The sequence below is a fragment of the Hemibagrus wyckioides genome, linkage group LG25 (genome assembly GCF_019097595.1).
Source record: "Hemibagrus wyckioides isolate EC202008001 linkage group LG25, SWU_Hwy_1.0, whole genome shotgun sequence".
Lineage (NCBI taxonomy): Eukaryota > Metazoa > Chordata > Actinopteri > Siluriformes > Bagridae > Hemibagrus > Hemibagrus wyckioides.
The window spans coordinates 9,829,395-9,841,842 of NC_080734.1; positions in this window are offsets into that span (position 1 = coordinate 9,829,395).

The following is a 12,448-nucleotide window of genomic DNA, read 5'->3' on the forward strand; positions in this document are numbered from 1 at the left end:
TGTATATGTGCTTGGGCTTGCACTCAGCAGTATCCTCTGTGGTTAAGGCTCTGAGATACTGATCAGAAGATCAGGGGTTCAAACTCCTGTACTTCCAAATTGGGCCCTTGAGCAAGGCCCTTAACCATCTGTGCTCCAGGAGTGCTGTATCATGCCTGACCCTGAGCTCTAACCAGTGCTTGCTAACAATTTAGGATATGCATAAATAAAAGAAATAAAAGGAATTCACTGTGCTGTTATGTATATTGCTTCTTCTTTTTCTTCTATATATCTTAAATCATTTTGATGAGGTCTGTTGGTGTACAGCAGAATCTATTCATTTTAAGGCACCAGACGTGTTTGTTCAATTTTCATTCCAGCATGGTCACTGGTATGTTAAAGTGAGGAAAACATACTAACACACACAGCACCGTCTTTCAATACGACTTAGGAAAGGATCTACGCCTCCATTTCTCTAGTGCCTTACACTTCTTCCACTCCTCTTCTCTAATCACACCAATATCAGCAGCAGTGTAGGAATGCTAGATTGTTCCACTCCAGTGTGTACGTCTGTGTGTATAAGATTGTGTGTGCATGTGTGTGTGTGTGTGTCTACATGATATGAGATACGACACCCAGGAGAGTGAATACACGGCTCACGATGAATGTCTTGTAGTCCTGCTACATTTCTAATGCAAAGCAGAGTGTACCAGCCAGTGTATGTCATCATTTCTATTTCTACGGTATTTCTTTGCTATTTTTTCCAATGTTACTTCCTGTAAATGCAGCTGTATGAAATCGAGGATGTCAATTACTGTAAGTTGTGTCTTTGCTTTCTTTTTTTCACGCTGCATGTAGACCAGAGGATTATTTTCTTAATGCTGCATGGGGCTCAAACAAAGGTAAATTATAAATATCCTAATTAAGACTTGCTTGAAAACAACACAGATTAAAAAAGTACATCAGATTTCACTTTAGGACCGAAATTGAAATAGACTTGTGTGCTACCTTCTCCTTTCTACTGAATTTCCAGGAGATTACCAAGTAAATATGCATAAAAACCTAGAAAGTATTTTGAAGAACACTTTATGAAACCATACAAGGCCTTACATTGGGTTCAAAGTTTTAGCATGCTAAAAAAAAATGTCCTCAGGACATGCTAAGAAAGTAATGAGGACATTGCTTTGTAGGGAGTCAATGAAGATTCAAAGAAAATTCTTTCTCACCTCCTCACGATGCTCCAAGAAGAATTTCCTGCTATTATAGAAGCATTTACAGATGTCTAGTAAAAAATGTGGGGAATCTGATATTAGAGAAAAAAAGAATGAATTTAAAGCAATTCTGTAAAAAATATAGGTTGAAATAGCAGAGAATTTCTTAGCAAAGACATTGTGATGGTGTAGTGAGTAGCACCGCACCTGACATCTCCAGGGTCCTGGGTTTGATCCTGAACCTTGGTTCTGTTCTGTGTGGAGTTTTTGTTCATGTTCTCCCCTTCTTTTATCAGGATTATCTGGTTTCCTTCCACCTTCTAAACCCATTCCAGCTGGTATGGTCCCCTAGGTATGTTTGAATATGTGACCTGCAATGTTTTTTAAGATAAGATATTAAAAGAGGCGCATGTTTACTTCACACCTCTGTAGTTTCGGTTTACAATTCCCACCTCTGCTCTGTGTCCGTGGAGTACGCATGATCTCCCCCCTGCTTTAGGGGTGTCCTCCAGGTTCCTCCGTCAGTCCAAAGACATGCATGGTAGGCTGATTGGCATCTCTAAATTGTCTGCAGTGTGTGAATGGGTGTGTGGAAAGCTGTCCAGGGTGTCTCCCTCCTTATTCCCTAAGACTTCTGAGATCCAGGTTTCCTGCAACTCCGTGTTAAACAGTTCAGAAAAAAAATAGATATTGGATAGGTCTAAGTTCCAGCTGATACAAAGGTTTCAGTTATAGGTATAAAGAAGAAAAAATGGTATTGTACCATACCCATTAATCCAGCACAGGGATAAATATAGATATTGTTGTTGGCAGTGTCTTTACTTCAATGATATTTCAATATATATATATTTATATATACTATACAGCTTTCTGTAACATTTATAATGCTACCAGCAAATCCTACTTTACATTATCCAAAAGACCAAAAATGGATGCATAGGAACATCCAGCTGGTGTGGTATTTATTACATGCTGGCGGATGGCCTAATCTAAAGAACCTAAGACTTTGAAATGAATTTATTCATGGTTTATTGGTGCACTTTAGGTTCCCTAGTACTAGAGATCCATAAACTGTGCTCCCTATTCATGTGCATGGCTTTGCCCACAGCCTGTGTAGGTGGTTAAGTTGAAGTGGTGACATCAACAGCTCCTCACTAAGCAGCACTGAGTTTCATGGGAAATGATTAATTCAGCAGAGCCAGCTTGGGGGGTCACTAGGCTCTTCCCTTTACCAGTGCTTGACTCCCGCCACTCGCTTCATTTATCCTGTCCCGTTATTGATTAATTCATGGACCTTATTAAAGTTTCAAAGGCTTGCCAAATCTTTTTAACTATTCTTGACCCTCCAGTTGATCTTTGTCCAGTAGCAATGCAAGTCCCTTTGGCATGTGGCATGAATAGAAGAGTAAAGCTCTTTTGGGGGAAGATAAACCAGTGTAACCTCTGACAACAAACCACTTGAGTCTCGAGCATCATTATCCTCTCTGAGACTCATGGATCACACATGAGGTTAGCCTGGAATCAGCTGAAGGACTTAATTAGGCACCAGGATGACACAAGTATCCCTCGCAGTGGAATACACTCTAATGTACATCTGTCACTTACTGTACACAATTATGCTTGGGAATAGGAGTGAGAGAACATACAGACTCTTTCAAACCGTTCAGAATATATGAAGCCAGAAAGGCTTATTGTTAGTGAAATGAAAGACAGAACATAGAAACCACATAATGATCTCTATCATTTTTTTTCCTCTTCTCAAAAATAGCTTATATGTGAAAAGTTACAGAATGCAATTGATGCCGAGTACCAACTTAATGGCCTAAAAGAACTTTTACTTTATTCATTTGCATTTGATGGCTGAATTCAGTGCAAAGCAATATGCTACAAAGAAATCACGATTATATAAAAAAATGCATTAGTTTCTCCTGAACATTAAAACTAAAACTGAAATTACCACAAAAATCTGTAATATTCTCCCCAAGGACTAGAAATGCGCTTTCTTTTGTATACTTTAACAACCACCATCTATCTGACAAAATGGCAGTTTAAAACAGCTTTTCTTTTCACAAAGTGCATACATTTGTTTGTATATGCATAGAGTGTTAAGCCTACCATCTTGCAGACAACTGCCTTTATCTGTTCATGCAGCCTGCTGTAACCTTCATGTAGCACAAAATGGAAAATACTCCTTGAATCAACATGCCTTACTAATAAATGAGCAACAGAGACATCAGCTCTCCTCTGTCATATGCCTGAGTCATCAACTCCTACACTACTCACACGCTCAAGTATTAATGTGAACCCATTCAAGAAATGGAATTGTGCAGGTTTATTAAATTTCCCCCTCCCCCTCCTCTCCAATAGCCCTCAGTGCAGCTATCACTCTGCTCCTTCCGTGAACCTTTGCCATGAGGTGGAAGGAGACTGAACATGGCCTATCATGCTGAGCTCTAACCCCCAGCTAAACTAATGAGAACTGTCGGGCTGCAAACAATCTACATTCATCATGCCTTATCTGAGGGGACTGCTGCCTCGAACACGTGCAAAGGGGAAAATATAGGAATAAACAGAGGAATAGAGGAGAGGGAAAGATGTGTGTGACTGATCTGGGGTTAAGGTCCAGAAGACTTGGTCGGAGGGGACTGTGTTCCTCAACAGAGAACAGCCCGTGACTCGGGGCAGTAACTCTCGGTGCTGAGAGACAGCATGTAGCAGTCATCAATCATCTGCTTAGCAGACTTTCTCAGGCTGTTGCTGTTTGCCATCTGTTCAAACGCACAGCTGCTTACACACCCTGGTTCTGTTCATGATGGTATGACCGAGGCTGGGCTCAAGGGCATGGCATCCTAAGGGATGAAGAACCTGCACAGATGAATATAAAACAGGAGGAAGAGGTGTTTGGATGAATGTGTGGGATTTGTTAAGGCATTTTCATGAGGGATTCGTGTTACAAGCAGACTGAATCATAAAATCAGCGGACAAACAATACAAATTCATCATGAGTCAGGTAGCAAGGTCAGAATATAAAGAAAACAAAGACTAGGGAACTTGACAAAAACTAATAACCCATGGCTTTATAATGAAAAAAAAAAAACACACAAAGCAACATCTGGGTTCCTTGTCATATAACGATGTACAAGAAAATTTATTTGTGATAATACTTCAGAGGAACAACAACAACAACTAATCTAAAAAGAGAAGTCTTTATTATCACTTCTCACATATGCCTCCTTTGAGATCTCCAAAGTTAATGAATTCAGGTTCATTTTAATGCAATTTTATTTGTATGGCACTTTTAACAAAGCACATTGTCACAAAGAAGCTTTATGTAATACATAAATTCAGGATATAAACATACACATACATTTTAAATTGAAATCGATCCCTAATGAGCAAGCCAGAGGTGACAGTGTTGAGGAAAAACTCTTTGTGAGGAAGCAGACTCAAAAGGGAACACATCCTCATCTCAGGTACACCAGATTTTGCTTGTGTACTCTATGTTCAAAAAGTAGTGCAAAGAAATTCAGTCTCGTTTTAATATGAAGTCTATTTCTTTGAAGCTATCACCTGTTCACTGATGGAGACTTGAGTACAAAACTGTTCCTTGCAATCACAGTCCTAAAGCTATCATAGCAATTGCAGTCCTAAACCATTATAGCAAAACTGTTCATATCAATTGCAGTCCAAATCCATTTTCATGGTTTCTAAGTAGTACCATCCGCAGCAATCTCATGTATTTTTGGCTGTCCATATCGAGCCATTGTCAGCAATAGCGAGTGGCTTCCAAGTGATGAGACCTCAACCAGAGGTAGAGAACATTGGGCTGGATCAGGCAGGTCTGAAGAGCAGAAGGTGGTTATATAATAAAATCATGAACCCCATGTTGAATTGAGACCATGATCAGTAATCACCAATTGGCTAACCATAAAGCCACAAAAGTGCTTTTCATTTATTTTACTGGCAGAGCAAGAGCTAATATTGTTAGAAGAACAAAAAACATTAAAGCCATGTAACCACAAAAGCAATACAGAAATAAAAACGCTTAAATGCCTATTTAATTGTTAGTGTTAGATTTGATTTATTACCACTGAATCATTGGCCTACTTTCTCATCACCAGGCTTTTTATACGATTTTATTTTATTGTGATTGGCTGATAGTGGGTCATGGGAACAGGTGAACATAGAGCATAAGAACATTTACAGATCGGTCCACAGTATTATTCCATATTTTCATTAATGGTTGGGTTTTTCCCTTTGTCTACAAAGAAGGCAGAAATGTAATTTTGTAGTTAAAGCATGACTATTCAAGTTGCATTACTTGTAAGTTGCTTATGAAAGGAAACTTTTAAAATTGCCAAGACCCGTTGGCAAATTCTGATATATCATACACACTAATATCTAATCCATCTTGTTATTATTTTGTCTATTTAAAATGTTTTTCCTGAAGGAACGGAGAAGCCAGAATAGTAAATATTTTCCCTACAGAGAACTTTCCCAAGTATCTGATCTAATCTTGTTTAAACTGAATAACCTATTCCTGATCAGATTGGAGTTATGAACTTGTTTTGGAAGCATCAAATGTAACAACTTTCGAAAAACTGTCAGATTGTCAACATTCCAACATTCCAGATGAAGTGCTGTATACACACCGAAAGATCGACAAATCACAAGAAACTAGACCTAATAGAAAGCATGAAGGCAGCACAAGAGCAGACGCAGACCAGGAACTGAGGACAAAACGCAAACATTTTGAGAACAGCCGTGATTCTAGAGATCTAACTTCCTATATAATTCAATTTGAACAGTCATTCAGCAGGAACAGGGCTAGTGATCACTGGTGCACAGGATGTGCATTATACAGCATATCAGATTGTTATTTCATGGGTGGATATTGTAATTGAGATTTATGAACTTTAATGTCCTGACATTTGTTAAAGTATTAGATAAATAATCCTGTGCAAAATTGGATGTTCTCTGTAACAGTAATGTGGAAATTTAATCAGGGTTTAAAGATGTAGGAGTTAGAAACATTTCCCAAATGGCACATTATAATAATAATAACAATAATAAGAGTTTTGCCTGTTTGCTGTTTTTTTCCTTCTCCTCATATTCACCAGCTCAGGTCGAGAGTGTTTCAGTAATGTTTATACATGTTAGTCAATGACTCTCATATCATGTTTTCAACAATTTTCTCAGGACCTCTTCAAGTCTTTTTTTTTTTCCAGAATAAAGAAATCCTACTTCTGCCACCTTTTGGCTTTTGAAAACTAAATATCTGATTTCATCGTGTCTGGTACAAAATAAAAAGCTTGATTCATAATGCAGAATCATTTTGGGTAATCAGCTTAGTGTCTGTGACGACAATAGTGAATCAGTATCATAGTGTGAAGACACGTTGAAGGTACTTCAGGGTGACTTTTATTGCCTCTTAGACAAGCATAAATCTTGGATATGACAGATGCTTTGCCTTTAATGCTGATTACATCTCCTACTTCGATGTTTGGATATGAGCTTAATTACTCACTTGAGGTAAGCATTTGCACCTGGGGAACACTTTTGGAGTGCAATGGCAGGTGTTCTGGCATAGAAGAGAAGCAGAGAAATCACAGCTGACCTCTGGATTCACTACTGGTCTAAATAAATATCCTTGTTCTTGTTTTAATGAACTGCTTTGAAAAGGGGACAATTCCCACAGCTGGGAGTAGTTCTGATACAGCTTTACAGAAGTTCCTCATGTCACGCAAGCAGAAAGAATTGGAGAGATCATAAAGAATTCTCATTTGCAGTTTTCTGATCAAAGGAACACACAGAAAAGACGAGCCAGTGTGAACAGATAAAATGATCAATAGTCATCATGTAGCTCACTAAAATATTGTCTCTGAAAGCAAGAATGTTGTGTTTTAGGAGCAGGAAAAAAAAATCCTCCCCAAATTAATTTTTCATTTCCATCCTCACCTCACATTGCACTCCACTAAATTATAGATTTTGTCCTTGAAGAGACAAGCTGAAGCTAATGTGCAAGTAGTGGCGCCAGTGTGATTATTCCTCTATGCACTTCTCTATAATTGACATGATTTTCTTTTTGCCTGGAGGGACACTAAGCAGTGCCTTATCTGCACTGTGATGAACAGCCTGCAAATGTAAATTAATGAAAGGTACATCCTTCAAAGGTAATGCTACGACTCACTTTGAACAATACTATTTCACTTTTTTCTTTCCAGCAGTGGAGGTAAACTGTAGAAGCCATGCATATTTACATGCATTATAATCACATCAAATTTAGCATTAACATGAATTTTAAAAATTGCTGTAAAAATTTAATGACAATTCTTTCAAACTCCCTTGGAGATGAAATAGTGTAAAGCTTAAAGAATAATTAAGTTATGTTTTAATATTACTGAATTTCTATAATACATATAAATACAGGTCATGTATGTTTATTTGCTAAAGTTTGTATTCCCTATAAATATAAAATATCATAGAAAGACAGATAGGAAGGTCAGACGTCTGAACAGGAGCCATGTGGCGTAAGGACTTCTGAAGTGAAACAGGGAGACGAAGTGACAGCCATGGTGAGGCCGTGAGCCATAACAGTGTCCTCTGCTGGGGACAAAACTTGTACTGCTGCCAGAAATGTACGGTGCTATATTTGGAGGAATAAAGTCACTGTACATTAATACCAAAACATCATTCCAGCTGTGAAGCATGGTGGTGGGAGTGTCGAGGTTGGCTGCCTCACAGTGACTTCAAAATTGTTTCAAGGAATTTTACAGGCAAATCTCTGGGCAGCTCTGGCAATACAGAGAATTAAATCAACACAGCATATTGTTGCTTGATTTTATTGTTTATACATGCAACCCCAATAATATTGATGAAACAGTGTTAATAGTGAGGAATAATCATATTGTGCAAATCTGATCAGCAGCCATAGGTTAAGAAATGTAACTGGCTCAAGAAAAAACAAACCATATATAATTTCTATAATAATGTAACTTCAGAATTTTCATTTGGAAAGTTGGGAAATTAATTTCTGTTTTTACCATCATAATATTTTAAAAGTACAATATGAAAATGCTTCTCTCTTTTGCCGTTTTCAGTAAGATTTCACTAAGATATCGTTCCTAGTCAGCCACTTAGAAATCCCAGGGTTAGTCTATAATATGCTTAAGTAATTGTGATGCAACCCCTCCAATATAATTTTTATTGCATGACCTATTAAGATGCTGCTGGATTTCAATTACATACATGCATTAGTGTCGCCTTTAAGCCCTAGGAGAAATATAAGTAAACTTTTATTTAATGACTTGTAATTCATGTGAATGAACTTCAGTTATGACATTGCCCCCCAAAAAATTAATTAGCATTTATCTTGGCCCAGTTCTTGGGGAAAAAAATTTATTTATTTATTTATTTATTTATTTATTTATTTATTTATATAGCAGTACAGAGGAAGCACACTGAAAAAAAATGTAAACTTTATAAATACAGTAAAATCGCTTAAATCAGCATGAGGCATGTAATGAAAGCATATATCTAGGGAAATAAAACATGTGCAGTGTTGATGAGAAAATGTTTTACAGCTGTAAGGTCTGTATATTTTACTTTTCTGTGTTATGTTGCAAATGTCTTACCAAACATAATTTGTATTCTTGATTTTCATTCAACTTTCATTGAAAAACCCTAAAGATAACATGTAATTTAACAACAAACTGATGAGCAATGTTCTGCTTATCTTGACTGGCCCAAAGCATGGTTCACTTAGCATGCAGTAATTGACTTTTCATGGTAAATTCATATCCTGTCAAGCAGTGCGGATGCAGGAGATTAATGCAACGTGGATAAAAATACCTTTAGCACTTTAAATGATTCAAGCAAACCTCCAAGCTGCAAGGTACCTCTCATCTCAGGATGCCAGTACAGCTCCCATGAAGCGAGTTATGCTTTCTGCCTTGAAGACATTTGGGTAGATTTGTACTGTTTTGTTTTCAATCAGAAATGTGCTATGTGCCAGAGAGACCCTGGATCCCTAGCTTCCACGCATGGATTTCATCTCATAACAAGCTCAAATATGTGTCTCATCAGTGATGGCTCATGCCACTCTGTGGATCTGCTGATTCTGCTGGGCAAAGATGAGCTCTCTTTCCTAAATCAGGAGACACAGTAGCTTCATAATTAGATTTGCTTTCCATGCAGCTTAGGCACATTCAATCTAATCTATTTATGCATTCCTTTTTTCAGGCTTCATTGAGATTCTATTGCTTCATATTTGCACATCGGCTGTCAAAAACGCGCCTTCTTTTTCCTAACAATTCTAAGCTCATTTTGTGGGCCAAGATGGGCAATGATTACCCAATAGCCTCATCCTGAATGCAGTGTGCTGGAACTTCACATGCTTTTCTTAGAGAGAAGGGGTTTTAGAGGAAGCACACATAATCATACATATGACAGTCATGGCTTCTGGTTAATATGTTACCCAGGTCAGGCTGATGTATTTCTTTTTTAATAGCGTCTTAGGTATATTTGAGTCTACTGAGCTAAGCATTATTGGATTCTAATAGCATACTAAACAATATAATAACATATGCCTTTGAGAATGTCTGGAAATATGGTGAAGGTGGACAAAGTAGAATGGGTTTGTAAATTCTAGAGTTAAATACCCTGAAATTAAAGCTGACAATCTGCAGCCTTCACACATTTTGTGTAAGAACGTTGAAGTATGCTGCTACAGACGCGCGATTTTACGGACCAGACAAGTGATTTGTGAACGTGTGATGATTTTAGAAATACAGATTTAAACACAACCCAAATGACAAACTGCATATTTCCATTTTAACAGATCTGAGATGAACAGACACACTGAGGATAAAATGATGGTTTATTGTATATTGTATTGCATCATTTATTCTGTTCGATATATCAACCTTGTTTTACTGAAAGAAAATCATTTTAATACATGAACAGATGCATTTTAATACATGAGCAGTTTCATTTATTACAATAATAGCCAAAAGGAGTGTTAAATACCATCTTTACCGATCAGTTCTTAATTATCTATTATAATATATTATGATTAAATATAAACTGAATCCAGTTGCTCAACCCCCCTTTACTTAAGATAATATAGAGATGTGCTTCATAGACTCTTTTCTCTTCAATAAAGTACTGCTAGATGAACTGCCATTAGTGACATTAATCTTTTGACTGTAATAGAACCAGATTAGAAGATGTATGCTTTTGGTGCAAAGGTTCATGAGGAGTGAGATATTTTTTAATAACTGAATGAATTCTTTTGATAATATATTACTAGCCCACTGGAAGGGGTTTACATCCCAAATAAGTAAATGCTCTAGGCCATGTCAATCAAATCCCACCTTAAATTACACAAATCAACAGTAATAATGGATTAAAAATGAAAAAAAAGAAAGAATAATGTAAGAAGTGTCACTTTTATTTCTTTATGTATGTTAAAAAACAAAATAATTTAAACTTACTCTTAAATGATGTGTGAATTAGACATATAACCACGCCTTAAATAGCATTGCTAGCTAGTATTTCTTTTACATTTTCTAATTCTACTGGCTTGCTAGTTTTTCCTCTATCTTGACTAGAGCCGCAGTCCAAAATAAAGAAAAGCAGCTCCATAGTTTGATGCTACCAGCACCATGCTTCACCATGAGTATAGTGTTATTTTTTCCCAAACATACTGTATCTTTTAGATTTATGCCATCTTGATCTCACAGTGTAACATGTTTTGTGTCGTGGTTTTGTGGCGCTTGCAAGGATGCCGTCATGGGGGATTTTTTACATACAAGGACATGTTAACTAATAATTGTAGTAAAATAAAATGAAAAATTAGAAAGTGAGAAGTGAACGTGAGCACGCTCTCATCAGTTCAAAATACAGCGTGCATGGTGTTAAACGCACAAAAAATAACACGATGGATGTAAAGACACACCTGTCAGGAGCGAAAATGTAACGAAAATAGAGATAAAGACGTTACGAGAATGAAAGTTTCTCTTACGAGCTGGGTTCTGAAAGGTTTACGACAAGAAACTCTTAATTTTCCTGGATACCAGTTCTTTTTTAATGTATAACAAGACTGCAGAGTTCTGTTCCGTTATTCAGTTAAGCCTGTCGTGGTGTTTTGCTGCTTTTATGGGTTTTTATATTTCTTTAATGTTACTGCCTAGATTGTAATATCGTACTGGGAGAAGAAAGGAAAACTGTTGCAAATAATTTTAACTGTTAAAACTTATTTTTGTAATGATGATTCAAAAAACAAAGAAATAAATAATAAGGGATGTATAGAAGATTAGTTAAAACTGCAACGATAGATAGAAGCATGGTTATATATTTATGTACTATGTATGTATTTATTAATAAGTTAACTGAAACGGAAACTCAAATGAAAACCTTAAAACCATTTTTGTTACTTGAAATAAAAATTGAAATAATATAAATGTTTTAAATGGTAATAAATTATTTCATTTTCTTATTCGGTGTCTTTCAATTTCATATTAAACGTCAAACACGCACATATACAAACACATTCATCAGGACAAAGGGGGCCCAAATTTCTTGTCTTTCTGTCTTGTCCCCCTAAAACTCTTCATGGCGCCCCTGGGAGCTTGTATGTAAGTGTTGGCAAAATTGAGGACTTCCATCTAACCACCCGACCCCATGGCCCAGATATGTGAAAAATACATGAGAGATTATCACCTGCAGGGAGTGAACAGTAACTGCCAGATATTCCTGCAGCTCCCCTAATGTTGATGTGAGTCTCTTAGCAGCCTGGGAAATTTTCATCTTGTCCTTTTGTCTATTTTGGAGGGACATCCAGTTCTTGGTAATGTCACTCTTGTGCCCCATTTTCTCCACTTGTTCACGATGGCCTTCATAGTGTTTCGACAACTGACTTTTTGAAATTTCTTTTGTATCTCCCTCCTGGTTGAAACCTTTTGTTGTTGTCAATAAGATCCTTTTTGTGGACCATGGCTTCAGTAGTCAGCAGAAAATAAGATGGTGGTCTTTATGTAGAGTTAATTAGAATCACTTCCCTGCTTACAGATATATGATAATTACTTCAGAAAATGATTTTTTTTTTTAGTTTTGTTTTTTCAAGCTATTAGGAACACACTCAGCTCTCTTGAGGATTAGTAGTGGTGAATTTAGCTTTTAATGCTAGTTCAATAAAATGCATCTTACATTTCCTACATGTTAGATTACACCAAGTTAATTATAAAGGAGGCAGGGCT